We start from the raw sequence: 27,924 nt of genomic DNA, 5'->3' as shown, positions 1-27,924 counted from the left end.
TCCTGGTACCAAAATAGTTTGTACTATTAGTGGGCGTGTTGCGTGTGCGATTTACTAAGACTGCGTGCACAATTTACAAAATGGTTCTCACCACCTTATTTAAACCAGAATTTTGCGTGAACTATACAGGGTATCGTCACGGAGACACTCAATTACTGCACATTCATTTGATCATGCTCCTACATGTGATGTTTTGCTATGTTTTCAACCATGAAGGAGACATGCACCACTTTTTATGGGCATTTTAAAAGCAATCCAGAATAGAATAGAATAGAATAGAATAGCTCTTTATTGTCATTGTACATTGTACAAAAAAATAACAATCAATTTCCATCCATCCATCCATCCATTTTCTACCGCTCATTCCCTTTTGGGGTCGCGGGGGGTGCTGGCGCCTATCTCAGCAACAATCGGGCGGAAGGCGGGGTACACCCTGGACAAGCAATTTAATCCAGTGCAAATTCATAAAGACAAAAAAAACATAAGAACATGGTACTAGGATAAATAGATCAAAATAACACATAGAAACATAAAATACCAAGCACACAGCTCACATGCACAGTCCTTCTTTATGCCTTGTGTTCAGCGACACTATTGCGCTCGGGTAGAAAGTGTTCTTGAAACTGTCTGTCTGGAATTTTATTGTCCTGTATCTCCCGCCGGAGGGCAGCAGTTCAAAAAGTTTATGTCCGGAGTGAGATGGGTCCCGTGTGATGTTTTGGGTTTTTTTTCAGCAGTGCATGTACAATGACACCACTTTTAATTTGTTTTTACTACTGATGGTGCATTCATTGGGGAGAGGCTGCACTTAATCCGCTCATGATTTTCATATAGGAAACATTTTTATAAAATATATTCTACGTGAAAAAAACAAACGGCATTAAAAAAATACAAAACATTTGTTTTAATCAGCCCCTTAATTCCTCTCGCAGATATACAATTATAAAATAACGCTGAATAGACGATTTCTCTAATATTTTTAATTTTTTATTGTTCAAAATGTTATATATGGAGGATTTTCTGCAGCCAAGCTCGGAATTGTCAGTGTGCCCGTCCGAAATAATGCTTCTAAAACATCTGTTCAGCCATCGATCCATTTTCTACCGCTTGTCCCTTTTGGGGTCGCGGGGGATACTGGAGCCTATCTCAGCTGCATTTGGGCAGAAGGTGGTGTACACCCTGGACAAGTTGCCACCTCATCACAGTGCCAACACATATAGACAGAAAACATTCACACTCACATTCACACACTAGGGCCAATTTAGTGTTGCCAATAAACAGTGATGATAAATCACAATGCGCGTGCCAAATAATCATACTTGCATTTTCCCAATCAATCAATGTTTATTTATATAGTCCTAAATCACAAGTGTCTCAAAGGGCTGCACAAAACACAACGACATCTTCGGTAGAGCCCACATAAGGGCAAGGAAAAACTCACCCGAGTGGGACGTCGGTGGCAGTGACAATGATGACTATGAGAACCCCCCCCCCAGGGGACCGAAAGCAATGGATGTCGAGTGGGTCTAACATGATATTGTGAAAGTCCAATCCATAGTGGATCTAACATAACGGTGAAAGTCTAGTCCAAAGTGGATCCAACATAGTAGCGAGAGTCCCGTCCAAAGTGGAGCCAACAGGAAACCATCCCAAGCGGAGGCGGATCAGCAGCGCAGAGATGTCCCCAACCGATACACAGGCGAGCGGTCCATCCTGGGTCCCGACTCTGGACGAGGGTCCATCCTGGGTCCCGACTCTGGACAGACAGTACTTCATCCATGTCCCCCCCTCCACAAGGGAGGGGGGGACAGACGAGAAAAAAGAAAAGAAACGGCAGGTCGACTGGTCTAAAAAGGGGGTCTTTTTAAAGGCTAGAGCATACAAATGAGTTTTAAGATGAGACTTAAATGCTTCTACTGAGGTAGCATCTCAAACTGTTACCGGGAAAGTATTCCAGAGTACTGGAGCCTGAATGGAAAACGCTCTATAGCCCGCAGACTTTTTTTGGGCTCTGGGAATCACTAATGAGCCGGAGTCCTTTGAACGCAGATTTCTTGCCGGGACATATGGTACAATACAATCGGCAAGATAGGCTGGAGCTAGATCGTGTAGTATTTTCTCCTCCCAGTATTGTGGGCGTTTTGATGATTAGCATATATTTTGCGTATTAAGTGAGACGGAGACGCAAAATGGATTGCACGCTTTATTCTGCAATCGACTTTGCACACGTTTAGTAGATCAGCTGTGCGTGTGCTATCAAAATTGCGCGTGTTTTGGAACACGCAAACCTTTAGTCAATCAGGGCCTATGTTCTTTGTTATTATTAATGGTAATACGTAAAAGGTAATAACTAAAAAAAGCAAAAATGGGTGGTTAGCATTCACAGCTCAAGTTAGCTTTGTGTGCTTGTATATAATATATACTAAAATACAGTTGTGATCAAAATTATTCAACCCCCACACAATTTTGGTGTTTTAGCAAGTTGGACATTTATTCCGTATTTTGTTTATAGTCATATCAAATAAATATGTGTCAAATAGACAAATGCAACTTAAATTGTAACACTGTATTTTACAAAATACCAAAAAAGGACATTTTTCTTAATATCTCATTGACAAAATTATTCAACCCCCTAGTTACACGCATCTTTAGTACTTAGTAGAACACCCTTTGGCAGTAATTACATCCTTCAAACGTGATACATAAACGGACACCAGCTTCTTGCAATGATCTACAGGTATTTTAGCCCATTCCTCTTAGGCAAAGGCCTCCAGTTCATTCATATTCTTGGGCTTGCATGCTGCAACTGCCTTCTTCAAGTCCCACCACAGCTTTTCTATAGGATTTAGGTCTAGCGACTGTGAAGGCCACTCCAGAGTTTTCCATATCCATATCCTTTCTTATGAAGAGAAATTACCTCCTCTCTTCACTTCTTTGACCACTCCCTGGACTTCACCATGTTGCAAATACACCATTGACCATCTACAAGAAGCTGAGCGTCACAGTCTTTATCAATCAGTTTAATTGTTGCTCGTTATGGTTCTAATCACATCTACAGGTGTTTCAACACCTGATTGAAAAGACCTTATTCAAATTCTGTTCTTAAGAGTTATGATCTTCAAGGGGTTGAATAATTTTGTCAATGAGATATTAAGAGAAATGACACTGTTTGGTATGTTACAAAATATAATGTTGTAATTCAAGTTGCATTTGTCTATTTAATGCATCTTTATTGGATATGACTATAAACAAAATACGGAATAAATGTCCAACTTGCTAAAACACCAAAATTGTGTGGGGGTTGAATAATTTTGATCACAACTGTAAGTGACTCAAGGTCTTTTTAAATTAATATCTGAATCTGCACTCCTGCTCGAGCTGTTACTGCTTCATGAGGAAGATCTAGTTTAAACACAGCCAGTAACCTCAATGGCGCATCTGTCATACTGCTTCTGCAGCAGAGTGGAATACTTCAGTGCGCCCAGCATGCATTGATTGAGTCATTGGAAGATATTATCCTGACTTCTTTTTTTTCCCAACAAATAGCATCTTTGTGAAATTGCAAGATGGTGACACCGAGGTGAGGGGAAATTGCACCTCTTAGACAACTCCCTTTTTGCTTTCCCTCTCAGGGGTTCAATCACAATGTTATCAGGGAAGACTTGTGCCTGTGGTTCACTGATTTGGCCTACTAAAGTCCTATATAATTAGGGGTCGGTTAAGGCTTTCATGGAATGCCGCAATCCATTAGAAGACATTTCAAAGCTAGGATCCAATGAGAAGCAACTTGTGTTTTTGGTTGATGATTTTACCATTTATCATAATATATATCCATGTGGTTTTGAAAAATAATACATGGTTAGCTGAGCATGCAAGTAGTATTGTTGCATGTTACACAAATGGTTATCTAAAGGGATCATATTATGATTTTTTTTTCTATTTTTAAAACACTTCTTTTAAGGCTACATATAATATAATGATGGTTCTTTGGTGAAAAATTGCATACTGTAGATTTTGTTTTAGACCAGTCTATTTGTAAGCCATCATTTTGCTCCTTTTCAAAACATCTCATTTGGAGAGGCGCAGTTGTTAAATGCAGAACAACCCCATTTCATCACACACCCTCACGCTGAGTCAGCATTTTCCCCTGCCCGGCAGAAATGTTTTGTAGTTTTCTAGCTTTCCTGCTTTTATTGTGCACTTTGGACATTGACGACCAGCACCAGCCATCTGTTTTGAGCAGTGGCAAGTCGTGCGTTTCTCACCTAGGCCTTCAGTAACGTCCTACTTAGTCCGACTTCACATCTCAAAATACCGTAATTTATGTCACCACATGGACACGGCTAGAGATACTATACAGAAACCCATTTGCGCACTACTGTGCATTGGATCCCCTCTACGGTGTGAAGTGAATTAGTGAAGTGAAGTGATTTATATTTTATTTAGCGCTTTTCTGTAGTGACTCAAAGCGCTTTTACATAGTGAAACCCAACATCTAAGTTACATTTAAACCAGTGTGGGTGGCACTGGGAGCAGGTGGGTGAAGTGTCTTGCCCAAGGACACAACGGCAGTGACTAGGATGACGGAAGCTGTATAAGCCAGTGGTGCTGCTCTGAGTTGTTTGATTCATGTGAAAGTGGCATGCGAACCATTTCACCGCCAGGATAGCTTCCGGTGTCGGTCGACTACGTCTCACAAAATGTAGTTTCTCATAAGTATCCTTCTTGAAAATGGCCTTGCTTCTGCTATTTAATCAACATTTTGCTCTCCTTCTTTGTGAGTTCTCTGTGACTTTCTATGGCTCCTGTGCCTCTTCCTGTTTTCGCAACTTGTGATTGGATACTCGCCTGGGACTCCCAAGTGAGTAACCAATCACAGTGATCTGGTTGGCTATGGCAACTGTCTATCAACTGTATGTGTCTGTTCACTTAAAGTGCACAGACGCCTGCATTGTTGATTCTGAAGACCCGGGCAGTTTTCATACAGCATGGCAACATAAGCTAGCTGAATTCTGAGTGGATATAAACTGTAACCTAAAAACAACAACACTGAGATAGGCGCCAGCGCCCCCCGCGACCCCGAAAGGGAATAAGCGGTAGAAAATGGATGGATGGATGGATGGAAGGAGCATAATATGACATGAAGAGAATAGGAATACTTTTTGATATTTAGGGAATCTAAATAAATAATATACTTTTATCTTTATTTCTGATCATGATTTCGTGTTATGTGAGGCCAGTAGAGAAGGCCTTGATGGCCCTGACGGCACACCACTGGTTTTGAGTGACTTTCCCCACAACACAACATCCCAGATGATATAGCAAAATCAGCAGCTCATTGGGTTTCGTTGTCGGCGCAGCAAGGAGACTATGCGGGGAGACGAAACCAGAAGCCAGGCTGCAAGGCATTATAATACTAACTGGTCCATTGCCAAACACAGGAGGCACTGATGCAAGTAAAAGTAGTTTTTGGGAAAGTCATTATTTATTTTGCCACATGCAGGACGGGGATGGTGTAGCACTTGGCTAAGCTAGCTACACAACAACTTGAGCTAACATAGCTGATGTATCATTCACACATTTCCAATGTACTCTTATCCATCCATCCATCCATTTTCTACCGCTTGTCCCTTTTTGCGGTCAATAAAATGGTATGTACTCGTATGACTTACCATTTTATTGTCTCCTCCACGGTTTGATTTCACATTTTCAGGACTTTTGAAGAGCCCTTACACACATAAGCAAGTACCAATAGGTTAGAAAAGTTGGTTTTGCATAATAGGGCCCCTTTAATATGTGTTTTACAACTAAATTAGGGGTACATACCGTATTTTCCGGACTATAAGTCGCAGTTTTTTTCATAGTTTGGCCGGGGGTGCGACATGTACTTCAGAGCGACTTATGTGTGAAATTATTAACACATTACCGTAAAATATCAAATAATATTATTCATCTCATCCGCGGAAGAGACGCAGAAAATGTCAGCAATCGTCACACACACGTCAACCAATAAGAATTCGGCGAGGGAGGGTCATGGCAGAAGTGCATTGTGGGTCATGGAATGCTAACTGCTATATGCTATATGCTACTGCCGTAGCTATTAAAATGGATCATTTCATCGTTGGCGGTAACTTATAAAAACTGAGAATGGCTAAACAAGAATCGGACCGAAAAAGGAAATCATGTACTGCAGATTACAAGCTGGACGTAATGAAAGGGACGGCGTGGCGCAGTGGGAGAGTGGCCGTGCGCAACCCGAGGGTCACTGGTTCAAATCCCACCTAGAACCAACCTTGTCACGTCCGTTGTGTCCTGAGCAAGACACTTCACCCTTGCTCCTGATGGGTGCTGGTTGGCGCCTTGCATGGCAGCTCCCTCCATCAGTGTGTGAATGTGTGTGTGAATGGGTAAATGTGGAAGTAGTGTCAAAGCGCTTTGAGTACCTTGAAGGTAGAAAAGCGCTATACAAGTACAACCCATTTATTTATTTATTTAAATATGCAGCAGAAAACGACAAAAGGAAGCGGCGCATACCTTTGGAGTTGGCAGAGTTGTTTAGAAGCGACATTGAGGAAGAAGATTTCATGGGATTTATCGATTAGGAGTGACAGATTGTTTGGTAAACGTATAGCATGTTCTATATGTTATACTTATTTGAATGACTCTTGCCATAATATGTTAAGTTAACATACCAGGCACGTTCTCAGTTGGTTATTTATACGTCATATAACGTACACTTATTCAGCCTATTGTTCACTATTCTTTATTTATTTTAAATTGCCTTTCAAATGTCTATTCTTGGTGTTGGATTTTATCAAATAAATTTCCCCCAAAAATGCGACTTATACTCCAGTGCTACGAATATATGTTTTTTTCCTTCTCTATTCAGAATTTTCAACCGGTGTGACGTATACTCGGGAGTGACATATAATCCGAAAAATATGTTATATAAATTGAGGCAATTGTTTCTTTTTTATTGTTTGCTCCATATTATTACAGCATCCTTCCATCCATCCTTTTTCTACCGCTAGTTCCTTTTAGGTTTGCGGGGGGTGCTGGAGCCTATCTCAGCTGGAAGGCGGTGTACACCCTGGACAAGTCGCCACCTCATCACAGGGTCAACACAGATAGACAGACAACATTCACACAGCATTACATATATTTTGCATTTATAGTTCAATTAATAATAAGACTAAGTTATAGCCATCGAAAGGGCCGTATTCTGTCTAAAATTGAAGCTTTTTTTTAAAATATCTCAGAAAGAAGCTGTAGAAAAAGATAAACTGCAAGCCCAGAGACATAATTAATGTTATCTTTTTGCGTCTTGTCATGACAAGAAAGCCCAGAGCGGCCTGACGGTTAAGCAGCCGTAATCTATGCAACCATCCGAAGGTGATGGTCAAACAGCCTGTCCATCAATTTAGCCATCCAATCAGCACTTGAGTTTGTGACGACAACACTTGGTGATGTCGAAGCCGGTTAATCTCCAACATGATATTGCAATCCCCTAGCAAAATGCAAAAAGTGACAAGAAGCTAGACCCTAAAAAAAATATCATACATTGTATTTTTTGAAATGTTTTCGACAATGGTCAACTTCAAAAATGCAAGGTGACTCCAAAGACAGCAAAGCACAGTGCTCAGAGTGTTACACAGCATGTCCCAGGAGATGAAAACAACAGTGGGAGGTGGAAATGTAAGTAGACCAAAAAGGGTCTTACACTCTAGTTATTGAGGTCGATCCACCTGTAACACTGTGAAGACACCTCACATTCCACAGGGGTTTCACTGCTGAGGAGGTGGCCACAGATGACTGGTTCTAGTACTACTCAATATGCATCACAACAATCTCATACAAATAAGACATAACGTGGAAAGATAAAAATGCCTCTAAAAATATTTGTGTATTTATGTGAGTATTTATTTCCTGCATATTTACTCACCATCATGGGCTCCATTTGAAAAAAACAGGACAACCAACAAAAAACTGCTACTGTACTTAGGAATCAAGATCGATGTGTGATTGTCTAGTCCAAAACAAACGTTGACCTCTGTTGCCGAAGTGAACCCGGAGAGGACGGGGAGTGCGACCAAACAAGTGTGTCTCAGAGGCTGAGGGATAATCCTGCAGTGTGCCACTTGAACAGCTTTGGAAGGGGGAGGGAACTCAGTGGGAAGAAATGCAAAGGGGCAGATAGGACGCCGGGGACACAACAGAAATTGAGAGTCAACATGTAAATTAGCTATGACCACAGGGCAGAGGTACCAAGGCAACTTCATACGAAAAGGGCAGACTTGGAGCTGACAGCGCAAATACAACATTTATGTTTATCAGGCTTGCGCACAAATCTGAATTTAATTGAGAGTGGCTCCCAAATTCCAATTCAATTCCAATTTGAATTGAATTTGAACTTAAGTTGTAAACAGGAATCATATTTGCAAATCCTATTCAAAATAAAGGAAGAAAGATACAAATGTCATGAAAATCTAATTGATATTTTTGGTGTATTCCAGAATCATGTTTTACATTATATTCCATACATCAGTGGTTCTCAACCTTTTTTCAGTGACGTACCCCCTGTGAACATTTTTTTATTTCAAGTACCCCCTAATCAGAGCAAAGCATTTTTGGTTGAAAAAAAGAGATAAAGAAGTAAAATACAGCACTATGTCATCAGTTTCTGATTTATTAAATTGTATAACAGTGCAAAATATTGCTCATTTGTAGTGGTCTTTCTTGAACTATTTGGAAAAAAATATATAATAATAACTAAAAACATGTTGAAAAATAAACAAGTGATTCAATTTCAAAGAAAAGATTTCTACACACAGAAGTAATCATCAACTTAAAGTGCCCTCTTTGGGGATTGTAATAGAGATCCATCTGGGTCCATGAACTTTAATTCTAAACATTTCTTCACAAAAAAAGAAATATTTAACATCAATATTTATGGAACATGTCCACAAAAAAATCTAGCTGTCAACACTGAATATTGCATTGTTGCATTTCTTTTCACAGTTTATGAACTTAAACTCATATTTTGTTGAAGTATTGTTCAATAAATATATTCATAAAGGATTTTTGAAATTGTTTTTATTTTTAGAATTGTTTAAAAAAAAAATCTCACGTACCCCTTGGCATACCTTAAAGTGCCCCCAGGGGTAGGCATTCCCCCATTTGAAAACCACTGCCATACAAGACTATTATTAACAAAAAACCCTGTACACATTTTAATAACAGCAAATATTTTTCATTAGCAATTTGGGAATAAAAACATTTTGTATAGAACAGAGCCCTTATTTTGATGTATTGTTACTTTCAAATGATGAAAAAGGGTGGGAAAATACTTTTTGCCCAGAATTTTGTGTCATTTGTTTACATTCAAAAGAAAATATTCCTACAAATGATTCAGATTGGAGGAGGTTTAAGTTTAGAATTAGTGTTTCAAATTCCAAATGAGCTAATATTTGCAGTTTTCCCAGTTTGAACGTTTAGTATCTTGTCTTGGCAGTCTATTCAATCAAATATGAGTTGAAAAGGATTTGCAAATCATTGTATTCTGTTTTTATTTAGGATTTACACAATGTGCCAACTTCACTGGTTTTTTGGATCTGTATTATTAGTTAAGTAGCATTAGTTATAAACTAAAGTTTTCCAAACATATATGTTTTTGGACTGTAGGCGGAATCCAGAGAACATTTTTCCTGACACATTCTGAGTGTCCAGCAACGAGCCTCTTATAGCACTCATGGGAACTGCAACAAACACGTAATCTTGTTAGAGTAAGAAGATTTCATAGAGATGAACTAACTTTACTCTGCTGCACATTAGTACCCCTGCATGTTATGACAACTGAGTGCTCAGACGGGGTAGTATGTAAAAAAATAACATCAATCATGCTGCAGCACTGTTGTTTTGCACTTTGTGTGTGGCGTCTGCTAGGCAGAGCAACCCCGCGCGTCCACCGAGGGATAAAACAGGACACACAAGGGGAGAGACGGAGGGAGGTCTTTCATTGAGACATGGGCTTAGGGAGAGTGACAGAGACAAACAGTGTGAGACAGCAGCGTCTGGGTGGTGACAAGGAAGGGAGACTGGCATTGAGGCAGACGACGTGAGGCAAGACGAGGGACAAGAGGAGGAACCTAGTTAAAGGCCTACTGAAACCCACTACTACCCACCACGCAGTCTGATGGTTTATATATCAATGATGAAATATTAACATTGCAACACATGCCAATACGGCCTTTTTGGTTTACTAAATTACAATTTTAAATTTCCCGGGAGTTTCGTCTTGAAAACGTCGTGTATTGATGACGTGTACGCAAGACGTCACAGGTTTTTAAGAAGTATGAGCGCTGCGCACACACACAGCTAAAAGTCGTCTGCTTTAACGGCATAATTACACAGTATTTTGGACATCTGTGTTGCTGAATCTTTTGCAATTTGTTCGATTAATATTAGAGAAGTCAAAGTAGAAAGATGGAGTTGGGAAGCTTTAGCCTTCAGCCACACAAACACACGGTGATTCCTTGTTTAAAATTCCTGGAGGTGAAACTTTACTATGGATCAGAGCGCGGTCAAGCGAACATGAATCACGACGGAATGTCAACCAGCAGGTTTTGGTGAGAAAATTGTGTTTAAAAAGTCAGTTCTTACTGGAGAAAAGCTGAGCTTGTGCCATCCACAGCTGCTGTCGACTCCCCTGAGACATTGGCGTCAAGACACCCGTGGAGACACCCCTCTGACTATCAGGTACTATTAAACTCACTAAAACACTAGCAACACAATAGAAAGATAAGGGATTTCCCAGAATTATCCAAGTAAATGTCTCTAAAAACATCGGAATCCGTCCCAATGCAATCGTGTTTTTTTTTTGTACTTTTTTTTTTTTTTTTTTCTAGTCCGTCGCTATCAATATCCTCAAACATGAAGATTTCATCCTCGCTCAAATTAATGGGGAAATTGTCGTTTTCGCCGTCCGAATAGCACTTTTTGTTGGAGGCTCCCATTATAAACAATGTGAATATATGAGGAGCCATCAACATGTGACGTCATCGTCTGCGACTTCCGATAGAGGCAGGGCATTTCTCTCAGCACCGAAAGTTGCAAACTTTATTGTGGATGTTCTCTACTAAATCCTTTCAGCAAAAATATGGCAATATCGCGAAATGATCAAGTATGACACATAGAATGGACCTGCTATCCCCGTTTGAATAAGAAAATCTCATTTCAGTAGGCCTTTACGGTGCCGCAATGTCAAGGAGGATGGTGGAGTGGGCCGCATGGGCAACGATGAGAGTCATCTCATGGTTGTTGCCAGGAAACAAGCTACCCGGTGCAGATTTTTCTGTCATTAAGCCAAGCATGTGACGATGCTCTGTTGTGCTAGCATTTTAATGAATACATCTGTTTTAGTGATCTGTCCAATTGTCAGAATAATATACTGTATGTATAGGGGGGATTGTGGATATTCACATTATAATTGGGAGTTGACTTAATTGAGTTAACAAGAGTTGAGTTGAGATAAGTTGAGTTTGATTTTATTTGGAACATGCAAGCATACAACATTATACATCACAATTTCCCGTTTCTCTATTCAACATATTGGAAAAGGAGTAGGAAGAAGCAGAGCTTATTTAATCCTACCCCTTGTCGTTTATATAGCAGTTGCTAAAACTTTTGTTCACTTCCTGTTCTCAATTTATTCACAATGTACTCCAAAAGTAATAACAATAAAAATAAATAAATAAACAATACTTGGTGAAATAAGTTATATTTCATATGGTGAGATGAGTAAGATTATCTTAAAAATTAATGGATGGATGAGTTAAATTCAGAATGTTTACATTGGTTCTTCTTCTTTGTACTTTCTCAACACTTTAAGTTTGAAGAGTTCCTTGAAGTGGATTATATTAGTACATTGTTTGATTTATTTGCTTAGTCCATTCCATAATTTAATTCCACATACTGAAGGTTTTAAGTGTTGTACGTGCGTACAAATGTTTTGAATTACATTTTCCTCTAACATTATATTTCTCCTGTTTTGTTGAGAAGAAATGTTGTATGTTCTTGGGTAGCAGGTTAATGTTTGTTTTGTGTATAATTTTAGCTGTTTGCAAATTCACTACGTCGTAGAATTTCAATATTTTTGATTCAATAAATAAGGCGTTAGTATTTTCTTTATATCCAACATTATGTATTATTCTAACTGATCTTTTTTGGAGTATACTTTTGTAATTATTTCCCCATATTTCTACACAGTAACTCAGAAATGGTAACACTAGTGAGCAGTAGAGAATATGGAGTGATTTTTGGTCTAAAACATGTTTTGCTTTATTCATTTTTGATGTGTTTCTTCCTTCTTTATGTTGTATATTTTTCATGAGATTTCCAGTTCAGTTTATCAGTAATCATTATACCTAGGAATTTGGTTTCATTTACTCTTTCAATTTCTATTCCATCTATTTGTATTTGTGTTTGATTTTTTCTTGACGTATTAGACTAGATCAGTGGTTCTTAACCTGGGTTCGATCGAACCCTAGGGGTTCGGTGAGTCGGCTTCAGGGGTTCAGCGGAGGTCAAAACATACCCGACTCATCCTGTAAATCCAAATTTCTCCCTATCGGCGTATTACGGATACGGCAACAGCTGACTGATTTGCAGGTGTGTAATTTGTTCTGAGTTTATGCACTGTGTTGGTTTTGTTGTTTGAACAAGGTGATGTTCATGCACGGTTCATTTTGTGCACCAGTAAAAAAAAACATGGTAACACTTTAGTATGGGGAATATATTCACCATTAATTAGTTGCTTATTAACATGCAAATTAGTAACATATTGGCTCTTAACTAGTCATTATTAAGTACTTATTAGGCATGGCCTTATTATAACCCTAACCCGCTAACCCTGACCCTAACCCTAACCAAGTAACTCTAAATTAAGTCTTTATTACTTAGAATATGTTCCCCATACTAAAATGTTACCAAAAACCTATAACTTTGTCTTGAATTTGAAAAAAAGCAAAAAAAAAACATTTTATTTTTTGGTGAATGTACATATGAAACTGGTGGTGCGTCAAGGTTAAGAACCACTGGACTAGATATAGCTACAAAAAAATGCCACTGCTAATGGCCATCTCTGAAATTAGTTGTATTGTCAGCATCATGGGTGGATGGGTTTTTTGCTGTGCTCATCAATTTCTATGACTTCAATTGTAGAGAAAGAAGACAATTTTTAATGACTGTACAAACATACTTTACACAATGCCAATGTCGCTGATGTCATGGATCCACTGATCCTTTAACTGTTCCAAGTGTTTCCTTTGTCAAACAAAAACATATTGTCTTATTTTACCAGTGCTTTAGATTCGAAATTGTGGGTTTTAAATGATTCTCGACACTGCTAATTCCACCTGCGATCATCATTTTTTGCCTTCACTGCCAAATGATGATTGGCAATGTATTTTTATCCACGCATGAAACTATTTTGGTTTTCATGCCACCAAAATGATTTAATCTGCATGAGAAGAAGATGTACTTTCAACCCAATGCCACCCACAGAAAAACACCAAAATAAACAAAATGAAGTGGCTCAAATCAGTAGCCCGTAGTTCAGGGGTGTCCAAACTTTTTCCAGCGAGGGTAGGGTAAAGAAGAATTGAGGGAAATGGGGGCCACTTAGATTCTGTTTTTTTTTTTTTACATTAACGACAATGAAACCAATACAATGTAGGTAAATGAATATATGTTGAACTATCCGAAAAATAAGCACACAATTTAGCTCTGTGTCATAGGTAACAAAGCAAATTGGTGTCATATTTATTGTAACACCATTCAGATGGTTAGTATCTTCACATTTTACAGTAAAAAAAAACTGTCTGCTCAGTCGCCAGAAATTTACTGTAAAAATAGCAGTGGTACTGATTTTCTATTAATGTGAATAAACTATAAAAACAGCAACGGTAGATTTTATGGTACAAAAAAAACTGGCAGCTTAGTCACCAGAATTTCACCATAAAACTAACAGTGGTACTGAGTCACCATTTACATGAACTCTCCTGAAGGAATAAAATAAGTACTATCTATCTATCTGTCTATCTTATTTGGTGTAAAACAAGTGAATTGTATGAAAAATTCATGCAACTGAGTCACAAGTTTTTTTTTGTATTAAAATCTACAGATTTTTTTTTTTTTTTACAGTTTGCTTATTATTCTTCACAAATATTATTATTACTCCACCAACTAAAACCTTTTTTCAGGCTTCAGAAAACTGCAAACAATGTGTACACATATACATCATGACAGGACACGTGGAACTGAAAGGCACACAGTAAGACGCTCAGGTCTCATGCTTTAGGGCAGTGGTTCTCAAATGGGGGTACACGTACCCCTGGGGGTACTTGAAGGTATGCCAAGGGGTACGTGAGATTTGTTTTAAATATTCTAAAAATAGCAACAATTCAAAAATCCTTCACGAATATATTCATTGAATAATGCTTCAAGAAAATATGAATGTAAGTTCATAAACTGTGAAAAAAATACAACAATGCAATATTCAGTATTGAAAGCTAGATTTTTTTGTGGACATGTTCCATAAATTATGATCATGAATCCAGATGGATCTCTATTACAATCCCTAAAGAGGGCACTTTAAGTTGATGATTACTTCTATGTGTAGAAATCTTTATTTATAATTGAATCGCTTGTTTATTTTTCAACAAGTTTTTTGTTATTTGTATATCTTTTTTTCCAAATAGTTCAAGAAAGACCACTACAAATGAGCAATATTTTGCACTGTTATACAATTTAATAAATCAGAAACTGATGACATAGTGCTGTATTTTACTTCTTTATCTCTTTTTTTCTATCAAAAATGCTTTGCTCTGATTAGGGGGTACTTGAACTAAAACAAATGTTCACAGGGGGTACATCACTGAAAAAAGGTTGGGAACCACTGCTTTAGGGGATGTTTTCCCATTTTTATTTGTCTTTTTTTTCTTTTCTTAGTTTATTTCGAACATGCAGCAAATATCTGAATCAGAAGTACTTTATAACTGTATTAATCTCCGAGGGGAAATTAAGATTTTCAGCACAATCCCATTCAAGGGCAGACAAACGTTACAGGGAGAAAGAACAGGATCCCTAACGGGTCTGCCAACTTCCGCCCCCCCTTACAAAAAAGGTGAGAAATACTGGGGGGCTGGTTGTGAAAAAATTAAAAATTAAAATCAGTCTAAGCCTGGGCCCTGGAGAGGGGGTCGAGACTGAGGCCAAAGAGAAAAAAATCTCATAGCCGTAGAACACATAAACATGTGTGTAAGAGGGAAACATCAAAGAACACAAATTACATATTAAAAGAGCAGATCTGATGCAACCAGCTGCCACTCCAGCAGTGCCACTTCTACACACAGCCACAAGTTAAAAAAAATATATATATAGACCAATAATATACATTACGCACACATGGTTGCACCATGCATAGACAAGCAATCAAACAGAAACATAATTTCAACACCCACACACACTGTGGTGGCCTCTGCGGTGTTCCACGCCATCGTCTGCTGGGATGGGGGGAGCATGGCCAGAGACAGGAGCAGACCCAACAAAGCAACCAAGAGAGCGACTCCGCCCTCGGCCGCCCACTAACTCTCGACCAGTGTCCAGTTCGCATGGATGACTGAGGAGGCTTCCAAGGAGACCGAGGCGTCTGATACAAGCTCAAAGTGTTAGCATGAACAGCTCTTCTCTCACTTCTAATTTTGCTAAATACGATACCGGAACCAGCCCATGTTAGTTTTGGTGTCTGCCTTTTAGAAACAGGGATCTGCAGATCTAGATCTAAAGAAGCTGTATGCCACGTTAGCATGCTTAGCTATTATCAATACAGATTCCAAACATTGGGGGCTTCTGTTTTATGACATCAGTGTCATTGTTGTTTTCCTGGAGTAAAATATCCAAGTATCGGATGACATTGCTTTCATTCAAAAAGCCTTTTTCCTGTGTTATGTAGTGCCGTATGCGGGTCATAGCTCTAACGAAAAACATAAAAGGATGACTCAGCTACCTCTTCCTGAACGCCTCCAGTGATTCTGCTGCAGAGTCAAGGTTCTGCATCATTCTTAGTGCCCTGTGAAGGATTTTCCTCACGTCTTGTTCTTGCTAAATCAATCGTGTTTTACAATTTTTCTTTCCGAGTCAGCCACAACCAAAACAGCTGATATTTGTATGTTAAAAAAAATGACCTTCATCATCACTGATATGAATCAACAATATAAAAATGTTTATTATGCCCCTCAACAAGAAGTTTAAGGGTCATAGCTAGCAACAGGTCACATTAATTCGAGAGAGAAAGAGCCTGCTGGATGGAGAGTCGGTTCATGTTGTCCGGTACCTGAGATATTGTAGTCAGTTTTCTCTCAACAAAGAGAGAGGTAAGCTATCTTGACAAAATTGTCCATTTTGTTACCACAGTAAACAATAGTGAGACAACTAGCATTTTAGACACTTCATAAAGAGGACATTAGACAATAAATTATTAAATTAAAAATCTCATTATATTTACAAAATCACTGCACAGTCTGTACCCAATTGTACTCATCATCTACCGAGAGTGATATACCCGGGTCCATTTGCATATATTGCAAATACTTTTTAAAATGTTCTTGTAATCAGACCACATTTTCCGTATATTAGATGGAATCTTTTTTGGTAATAAACCGAAAATATGGTCTGATTACAAGAAAATTTGAAAAAGTATATGAATAAGAAGACATAATGAACCCTTTTGAGCAAAATATATTGTATATTCATCATCAGGTATAGTTTTATTAAATACTCTTCAGAATTTGCCGTTTTGTTTATTTATGTACCGCCACTTCGATTGCATCTTATCCCCATCAGCCATGTTTTATTTTTTGCGTTTCCATATGGCGTCAACTGACAGATATAAGTTCGAACTATATTTAACTTTGTATAAGAAATTGCAACAGCAGAGGATGCATGTGCATGTACGGGCCAGTCTGCCCCACAAAATAAAGACAGAGAAAAATAGGTAACTTATTAACTACAACGTCCGACTACAATGGCGTAATCGCGCAAAGCTCTTTGGGTAAAACTTTACCACATATGGAGATATCTGATAACGTCAACAATTGGAAAGATGTGACACATAAAATGTATATTCCAAACGGCTCGTCTGGAGAAGTATAAAGAAAGGCAATATTATTTTATAAATACCCCTGCAATGCCCCCATGGTTTGATTTAAAATTTTCGTGACTTATCCCAAATACACAAACCAGGTGCAAATAGGTAAGAAATGTTGGTTTGGCATAATAGGTCCCTTTTAAATCAAACTGCACCATTTATCACTGTTTACATAAGTGTAGAACAGGTATACATTCCTACCACTGACTCTATAAGCATGTAAATGTAAATAGCTTTGCTGTTTGCTTCACTTTTTCTAACATCCCAAATGGAGACCAGCTAAACATCTTTGCCTATATCCATACATTCGTCCTCATTCATCCAAGGTCGAGTCGCGGGAAAAGCAACCTAAGAGGAGAAGCCCGGATTTCTACGTTGAGATCCCTCAGGGGGATGCTGAGATGTTCCTAGTCCAGTTGAGAGACATAGTCTCTCTAAAGTGTCCTGGGTCTTTCCTGAAGCCTCCTCCAGGTTGAATGTGCAGTTAACACCTCCCTAGAGAGGTGTCAGATGGAGATCCTAACCAGATGGCTCGGTTACCTCATCTGGCTCCTCTGCAAGTGGCTATGAGCTCCTCTCGAATGATAAAGTTTCCCACACTATCGCTAATGGGAAGCCCCATCACCCAATGGAGGAAACTGATTTTGTGTGCTTGTATCCACTATCTTGTCTTTGGTAGCTTTGCCTTATGGCTCAGCTCCTTCTTCTCCATGAGGAGAGTCCACATTACTGCAGGCACCACGCCGATCCACTTGTCAATTTTCACAACGCATTCTTCCCTTACTTGTGACCAAAATCCCAAGGTACTTAAACTCAAACAATTGAGCCAGGATTTTATACCAACCCAGAGATGCCACGCAACTCTTTTCCAGGCGGACTTGAGTTGGACTTAGAGTTGCGGATTCTCATCACAGTTTGTTCACAGTTGGCTGAAACCCGATCCAGTGAGAACTGACCATCACAGCCCGATGAAGCCAACAGGACCATATTATCTGCATGTAGCATTGACTCAATCCTGCAGCCCCCAAACATGCTCCCTAAAAAACCTGACTGCACCTAGAAATGTTGTACATAAATTATGAACAATGCAGCTTTTGCATGCCCAAGGAGGCAGATTTAACACGAAAAAACATTACAGGCATTAGCATCTGCCCAGCCTTCTTCTTTTTGGTACATTATCAATAGGCAGCTTTGGTCAACTATTCACACACAATTGCAACTCCGTCGTGATTGCACCCAGCATCCCGCTGGATGCTGCAGTGCTTATGTAACAATCAAACCTTTTGCCACCAGCCTCCTAGTGACAGCGTGGGGGGAGGAGAAGGAGAGTGGGGGAGACAGAATGGCGGCAAATAGAGACGGACAGAAGAGCGGGTGAAGGGAAAAGGTGATGGCTGCTGATGAAGGAATGAGACGTGGTGAAAGAGAGCATGACCTTGATCGAGCCACAGGTGAAGTCGCTTAGTAAGCAAACAAACAAAGCAACACAGTTTGTGAACAAGTCGCTCTTTAAACAAATTGGCTCTTAGTATTCTTGTCTTGAAGCCACCGGGGGCTGCATGGACTTCTGATTTTATAGTTTCAAGTGCACCACTGTAATGCGGCTGTGAAGGTTTTAGTGGAGTCTGGAAGATGGAGGTAATACATCAGAGATTTGATTTGTATTGTTTGTTTGTCTGAGAATAAAACATTTTTTATGCAGATTTAGGTTAAAGGGTAACTGCACTTTTTTTGGAATTTTGCCTATCGTTCACAATCATTATGAAAGACTAGAAGACAGATGTATTTTTTTAATGCATTCCAAAGGCCTACTGAAACCCACTACTACCGACCACGCAGTCTGATAGTTCATACATCAATGATGAAATCTTAACATTGCAACACATGCCAATATGGCCGGTTTAGTTTACTAAATTGCAATTTTGAATTTCCCGCGAGGTTTCTTGTTGAAAACATTGCGGAATGATGACGCTTATGTTGACGCGTGCTTGTGACGTTAATGGTTGGAATGGACATTTTAGCCCAGCACCACTCACAAAGTCGTCAGCTTTAATCGCAAAATTACACAGTATTTTGGAAATCTGTTTTGCTGAATCTTTTGCAATTTGTTCAATTAATAATGGAGACTATAAAGAAGAATGCTGTTGGTGGAAAGCGGTGGATTGCAGCTGCCTTTAGCAACCAAAACACAGCCGGTGTTTCTTTGTTTGTTGTGAAGCTTTAATATGGAACAGAGCGGTTAAGCGAACATGTTTCTCTACCACATGTCAACCAGCAAGTTTTTGGATGAGAAAATTGTGATATTTTTCTCTTACCGGAGACTTGAGCGGAGTTTGCATCCTCCTGCAGCAGCAGTCAAAAAGGCAGCTGTGACTTTCTTGGCTCCTCCATACGGCTTCCCTCAGAGACATTGGCGGTCACCGCAGCCCTCCGACTTTCAAGTATGACTTTATAATCTCACTAAAACACTAGTAACACAATAAGCAGATAAGGGATTTTCCAGAATTATCCTAGTAAATGTGTTTAATAACATCTGAATCGCTCCCACTGCCGTCGCCTTTTTTTTCTTTTTCTAGTGCTTCACTCTAACTTTCCTCATCCACGAATCTTTCATCCTCGCACAAATTAATGGGGAAATCGTCGCTTTCTCGGTCCGAATCGCTCTAGCTGTTGGTGGCTATTATTATAAATAATGTGAGGATGTGAGGAGCCCTACAACCTGTGACGTCACGCACACATCGTCTGCTACTTCCGGTACAGGCAAGGCTTTTTTATTAGCAACCAAAAGTTTCAAACTTTATCGTCGATGTTCTCTATTAAATCCTTTCAGCAAAAATATGGCAATATCGCGAAATGATCAAGTATGACACCTAGAATGGACCTGCTATCCCCGTTTGAATAAGAAAATCTAATTTCAGTAGGCCTTTAACTCGTAAATAAACGTAAACAAAAGTCCGCTTATGATGTAGTCAAAGGGAGGTCCTCTATTCTATCATGAAGCTCTCTAACAGCCAATAATACTCCATTTGAATTTGTGACCTAAATTTTAACCAAGTATTAGTGATATTGTTATTATAAACACTTACACTGATTAGATTAACTATTCATAGCGGTGCCGTGATCACAGAGAGCTAACTAGTTTGTGCAGCTATATTGACATCATCGGCTGGAGAGCTGCTTTCTCGCCTTGTAGCTTGTGAAAGTTTATCTTGTATTATAAATGATGTTTCTCACCTTGATGGTAGAAGGATTAAAACATAATCCAAAAAGTCAGTTTTGGCATTCAATTAAAACCCAAATATGGCGAGAAAGGCACAATAATACACTTGGATCCACACCCTTTTTTACTTTATAAGGATTACGAGTCATTCTTCATTTCAACGGGAAACCATCAACATCTTATTCGCCTGCGTCCAAGTGACAGCAGACATTGTACAGTAAGTGATGTTTTATTATTTTTGTTTGCTCTTATGAAAATCTGCAGTGAGGAGTAATCAGTAATGCCGTCGAGGAAAAAAAACGAATGTAGTGATGTGTTTGTGAAATGAATGCCTCACCATATGATTAAAATTTACAAAATACGTAAATATTACATGTAAATTTGAATGTGCCTGTTACTGCATTACATGTATACTGAAAGCATATATATAAAACATTGATGGAGGTGCTTGAAATATGTTTTTAAGTGCTTGTAGGAGACTACCATAAGCTCTTTTGTAAGCTGACTTTTGGTTGTATTTATTTACTATCTAGAATACATGAGAAATGTGAAGGATAGGCAAAATTCCAAAAAAAGTCCAGCTCCCCTTTAATTCTGTCACTTAGAGGGATTTAAAAGGCTTTTACGATAGAGATTCTCCTAATATCAAAATGATTTAGGTATACATGAGTGCAGTACAATTTTAGTCAACACTGGAAAAAAAACAAATGGAATGGAAGGAATGTCCTTGCACAGTGACTACCAACAGATGCATGTGTATCCTTATAATGCTCCTAACAAGGAGAGACAACATTAGGAAGAACTTACACACAATTAGTGACCTTGTTTACTGATCTAAATATAGAAATACCCATTTCAACTGAAACTTATTTGGCTGATGCATCACATAAAAACAATGATTTAACCCCCCGGACATCTTAACTCAATCATAACTAAATATATCATATAATAGCTTTTCTCTTCCTCTCTGCTTTCCTGCACTGGAAATAATATCGCAGGCACTACAGAGCATCTGTTACTAAGAGCTGTTGCATGTCACAGTAAATTATTTTTTTAATGAAAAAAAATACTGGAACACCACCAACCCCTAGCATGTTAGCAATAGATGTTTAGGAGAACAGCTGTAACAAATAAATGTGTGGATTTGTCACTATAAGAATTGCTGTTCAGGCCAAATAAGAAATTTCGCTCAAACGTGCATACCCGTACTATTGTGTGCACATACACAAAAAATATTTTTGAGCGTGTGAGGGTTTATAATTGCATACTATGTTATATTATTTATTTGAGCGGGTGAGTGAAATCAAATGCTTTTCCAACATAATGTTTTACTGTGTGTGTATGTGAGTGTGTGTGCGTGTATTAGTGAGGTAAAGATTCCATGGTCGGACCAGGAAGAGGGTGGGATATAATGCTTGGAGCTCGTTCATACACAAACACCTATAGGCACCTTGAGGATTCTAGCGGGAACTCTCATTCAACCCTTCTTCGATTACACTTGCACCTCCTGGTACCCCAGCACCTGCAAGGCCCTCAAATCTAGACTCCAAACATCCCAGAATAAGCTAGTCCGGTTACTTTTAGACCTCCACCCCAGATCACACCTCAATCCAACCCACTTCTCCAAAGTGGGCTGGCTCAAGGTGGAGGACAGAGTAAAACAACTTGCACTGAGCCTAGTCTATAAAATCTGCTACACCTCCTTGATACTGAAGTACATGTCAAACTACTTCCTTAACGTAAATGACCACCATAACCACAACACCAAGGCGAGCTCTACAAACCACGTTAAACCCAGATTCCGATCTAACAAAGGTCTTAACTCATTTTCTTTCTATGCCACATCAATGTGGAATGCACTCCCAACAGGTGTAAAAGTAAGTGGATCGCTATCCTCCTTCAAAACCGCTCTAAAACAACACCTCCAGGCAACTTCAACACTTTACTAATACCCTCCTCCATTCACATCCCATCTCCCCGGATTATAAACAACTCAAATGTACTTCTAATGTATATACTTGTTCTTATGCTATCTGAACTCACTATGTTCTCTGCTCGCTGTACATATCCTACTAAATAAGACCTACACTGTTTCAATGTCCACATTTCTCTGTTGATGCAATTGTTGATGACTGAAGTACTGATATCAACCAAAGCTCCTCATCCCACCCCCCGGATTATAAATAATGTAAATAATTCAAAGTACATACTATGATGATTAACTTGTGTGATGACTGTATTATGTTGATAGTATATATTTGTACCATGAATTGATTAACGTGGACCCCGACTTAAACAAGTTGAAAAACTTATTCGGGTGTTACCATTTAGTGGTCAATTGTACGGAATATGTACTGAACTGTGCAATCTACTAATAAAAGTATCAATCAATCAATCAATCAAGACTCAAAGGTGACATATAGCAGTTTTAAAAATGTACTTGAATTTATGACTAACATATATTCCTTCTTATGCGGGACACTCTTCACTGGCTGGAGAAACCAATTAGACTCAGGTGATAGAACAACAACCTGTTGGACTTAACATCACTTAAAAAGGAGGAAAAACATCATCAGATGTGTCCCAGTACAACAGTAGCAAGTTATTAATTGTGGTCAGCCATTAAAAATTAGATATGAAAAACGCAGTATACTGCAGGTGTGGGCCAAAATATTTAAGGTGATGCTGATGAATAGAATGGAAACTAATAAATAAGTCAGAAGGAATAAACAAGCCACATGCTGAGGAGAAATCAGTGAGACAACTACTACATATAAAATAGATATTAATATATTAAACCTACTTCTCATCTACATAGGTAGCAGAAATAATACTTGGGCAAAATAAAATTAAGAATTTACACAGCGCCGTCCCTTATATGCAGATCACACACTGTGCGTTGAACCCCATTTTGCGTGAAGAGGCGCGATTTAAACATTCCAATAGAACTAGGGTACTCATTTAACCAGGGGTGGCCGTGAGTATACATGTGGTTTTCTAGAGACTGTGTAGCTATACAATAATACTAATGAGGAAATACTTGGGTACCAAATACAGACATTTTCCACCAATATTCCCAGGAACTTCTATTACCAGGAATCTACTAAAAAATCATGGCAATCTGTTTTGTTTTAAGTTTCCAAAGCACATAAAAGTTCCACAACATGTGTTCCCAACATGTTTTTCTTTTGGAAAAATTGGGCTTAGAAAAATTGAAGCAGGTTTTACTAGCCTTGGATTAGAGAAGTGCTCTATAAAACACTTGGTGATATGTCCTGGGTAAATAACTTTACAATTCCTTGATGCATCGTTATAATCAGATTTATAATAATTTATGCGGATTATGAGACTGCTACCTTGATCACTTAGTCCATCTAGAAATGCAAAGATGAGGCCAATTATGACTCGGGGGTAAAGTGAGTTAAAAGACTTTGGCCCAGGGCTAGGCTACCTATTTGTACATAAATGATGTATGTATGTATGAATATCTATTATATATGTGCATTTAAGTATGTATTATGTATGTGCATATACATTTTTACATGTATACATATATACACATATATCTGTATTATATATATATATATATATATATATATATATATATATATATATATATATATATATATATATATATACAGTGGGGCAAAAAAGTACTTAGTCAGCTACCGATTGTGCAAGTTCTCCCACTTAAAATGATGACAGAGGTCTGTAATTTTCATCATAGGTACAATTCAACTGTGAGAGACAGAATGTGAAAAAAATATCCAGGAATTCAAATTGTAGGAATTTTAATGAATTTATTTGTAAATTATGGTGGAAAATAAGTATTTGGTCAACCATTGAAAGCTCTCAATGATGGAAAGAGGTTTTGGCTCAAAATCTCACGATACGTGGCCCCATTCATTGTTTCCTTAACACGGATCAATTGACCTGTCCCTTTAGCAGAAAAACAGCCCCAAACAGTGGCTCACGCTTGCATCTCATCTGATAAGCTTGACAACACACTGTGTCCAATGTTTTCACAAAGATGAAATAAGTTATATTTTTGGTTCGTTTAATAATTAAAACAAATTTCCATTATCGCAATCAGTTGATAAAACATTGTCCTTTACAATTATAAAAGCTTTTTAAAAAAGATCTACTACTCTGCTAGCATGTCAGCAGACTGGGGTAGATCCTGCTGAAATCCTATGTATTGAATGAATACAAAATCGTTTTGAATCGGGAAAATATCATTATTGAATCGAGAATCGCGTTGAATCAAAAAAAATCGATACATAATCGCGACTCCAAGAATCGATATTGAATCGAATCGTCGGAAAACCAAAAAGGTTTAAAAAAGTAAAAAGAACGTTTCCTTAAAAGCCAAACTAATTAATCACTACAGAAAAACCTCCCAAATAATCTAGATTTGTTTCTCTTTGTTGATACAGTAAATCTATGTAAATACAGCATATGTGGCTTCATGCTGGTTGTGTGCCATTCTACACAGGCACTTGTTCATATTTGACCTAGAAACAAAAAATCCCCATTTATTGTATCCAACAATGAGGGTTTTTTAAAGCTTAGCAAAGGAAAACATGTCACTTTTTGGATTAAAAACAAAATCAATATCCATTCTTAGGGAAAAGTGGCTTGTACCAAACAGGTAACTGACATACTGGTACTGTGTCTCACACATTGAGAGGCACATTAATTAAATACCAAATCATTATAATCAAAATTATTACTGATTATGTAATTCTTCAAATTGATGTGTGATTCACGGCATCATGCACCAAAAACACAACTTTGTGTGGAACATTGAAACAAACTGGGATATTTCGGATCAGAGCCTACCTTCTCCACCAGTAGGAGATCAGGGTCCCATAAAATGTAGATATAACAGTCAGGAGATCTCCTGTGAACACAACAGAAATAAAAAGTTTAATCTGTTTCTTCTGAATGTCAAACTGACCCAACATGGTCCTTTTTAGAAGGAGTAAAATATAATTATGTTCTTGTGTCTGGGATAAGTAAATGGAAGATAAAGATTTAGATCTACAGTGCTTTTTCAAATTTGGTACGGCCCACATTTTCCCACTGAAAAAATTGTTTCGGTTTTTGTACATCGTCTCGCATATCAGTTTTACAGCCAAACATTGCACAAACTAATCAATTTGCCCGTGTATCCCATTCATTGGTGACTCAGTCTCTGAACTTTATCTTTTATCTTTTATGTACGGCTTCCAACTAAGCCCCCGTGTGCCAGAACTTTGTTCAAAATGGTGAGAAACACAGTTGATTTAAAGATAGATCACATAGCAAAGTACGGCGATGGCGTTTGTGTGGCTCTCCCCTCCCCTGCATCCTCCCCGCTTATCGCTATCTTCGCCAACAAGAGTCTTCACATAAAGGTCATTTAGTATTTCATTCATTTAGTATTTTTTCCGCATGTAAAATTATAACTATTCTCTATAAAATGTGTTTTGTGTTCATATTCGGAATGTATTGGATTTGCTTTATCTCTTATGGGAACATTATCTTGATCCCACATGACTTTGTTCTTTATTTTCCTTTTTATATCATTCCCTGTCCTGGTATTTTAGTTTTTTAATAGTATTTCCTGTTTGGTCTCTGTGTTTTGCAGCACATTTACTTTCTGTCTATTGTCCCGCCAGCACACTTTTTCCATTGGTAATTAGTTATATTTGGTTCCACCTTGTTCCCTCCTTCAGGGCTTGTTCATTATCTTCTCTATGCCGAAGCTCTCTGTTGCTTTTTGAATTTCTCCTAGACCTAAATTACTTTTATGCTGGCTAGTACCTAATAAAATAACCTCTTGCTTGCACTTCACCTACCTTCTCTGCATCCTGGGATCACACCACCATGCGGCATTTTCACAAAATATATACAGTTTAAGTGCGATTTGACCTTTGTTTTGAACATTACGACAAAACTAAAATTATTAGGAGTATATTTCTAAAAAAAATTCAGATTAAAATGTAACTCCAGTAAACAAAATACAAAAAGTGATGTAAAATGGACTGCTGTCAGGATGCTTGTTGGGTTGTATTCAAGAATTCTAAATATTTCAACTTTGTGTCAATAGTGCAAACCCCATTTTACAATATCAACATATCAACAACATAGACCCTTTTCACCAAAATTAACTGGTTTTTAATGCCGTCTTGAACGTCAATAACTTTATCATCTTACCACCATGACATATTTCACAAAAGACCACTGTCAAACATTAACGCACCTGTGATGTTGCCTTTATACTGTGTGTGGCGACAAATGTTCTCTGCAGAAGATAAGCAATGATAAATGACGGATGGACAGAATGACTTCCGGGCTGTCAGTCTGAGATTTCTGAGATCCACATTTGAACTGATCGTAGCACAAATACATCCTAAGAAGCTGAGTCACTTTACCCTGCTGGTATTGTTAATTTAATGATTTGAAAACGGTTTTGTTTGGTGCAGAACCACAATCACAGCCTCATGCAAATAAACAATAAATTGAACCTGGCATCTCAAACCACACTAAATGTTGTCAGACGGGACCAAAGACACCATTCAAATGAATAATATTCAAACCTACGCCTATGTTTATCTCACATGTTCAGAGTGAAAATATTTAATGTGGGTACTTTTGATTATCTCCGATGTCATAAATCTTCCACCAAGGCCCATGTGTGCTCTCCATTCTTACATCACCTCTGTTTTCACACCCTATCAGACACAGCTATCTCCACCTCTACTAACAGGAGAACCACACTCGTCAAATCGATGTATTGCAGGGGATTTGGGGGTGGGGGAAAAAAGCACTTTGTGACATTGTCTTTTCCGGCCCACACACAAACGGACAACAACATCAAGGTCAAAAGGAAACAGTATTGTGACCGACAGGAATATCTGATCAAAACCCATATGGATGATCATAATTTACATATGCTGAATTCGATCATTAATCTATCTGCTGCATTAAAGACTAAAATAGGTAACTCGAGTACGGTAACTTGAACCGCTCCTGTTATCTAATCCCTCATCAGTTATTATGGAGAGTGAAGAAAGACGAGGAGGGGGATTAAAAAACAAACTAAAACCAGAGTGGAAACCATGTGAGCTGGATGAGCTGCAGTGGAACCAATGAGCATTTGCTTTGGGGATGACAAAAGACAATTGCGCAAACCAAACGGTGGCAATGATAAAAGGTTGTTTTTATTAAACAAGCCAAGCATTGTAAACAACATCCACCATTAAATAAAGAAGGTCTTCTGCATTCAAAGAAAATAAAAGAAGAACACTCCTTATATATTATTATTGTGCATGGCATGACTTTCCATAAGCATGTCTGTATGAAACATGGTGAGTTCAGGTGTCATTAGTGTGGTTTGCAATACCCAGTTTAGTAGATTCCAACGGGATTGATTGGGAGTTTTGAATTACAGTGGTATCCCTCAGTTTTCATATGCCCCGATTTTAGTATAATTCGGTTTCAGGTGAAAGTTTTC

General features: G+C 38.4%; 1 protein-coding gene across 1 annotated transcript in view; it reads right to left on the bottom strand.

Moving 5' to 3' along the window:
* The window catches only part of LOC133554453 (protein kinase C and casein kinase substrate in neurons protein 1-like), a 70,376-nt gene that overhangs the window by 34,349 nt on the left and 8,103 nt on the right, over positions 1-27,924 (bottom strand). The gene's annotated exons all lie outside the window — the stretch shown is intronic.

The sequence above is a fragment of the Nerophis ophidion genome, linkage group LG06, assembly GCF_033978795.1.
Source record: "Nerophis ophidion isolate RoL-2023_Sa linkage group LG06, RoL_Noph_v1.0, whole genome shotgun sequence".
NCBI lineage: Eukaryota > Metazoa > Chordata > Actinopteri > Syngnathiformes > Syngnathidae > Nerophis > Nerophis ophidion.
This window is presented reverse-complemented; position numbering and strand designations above follow the sequence as displayed.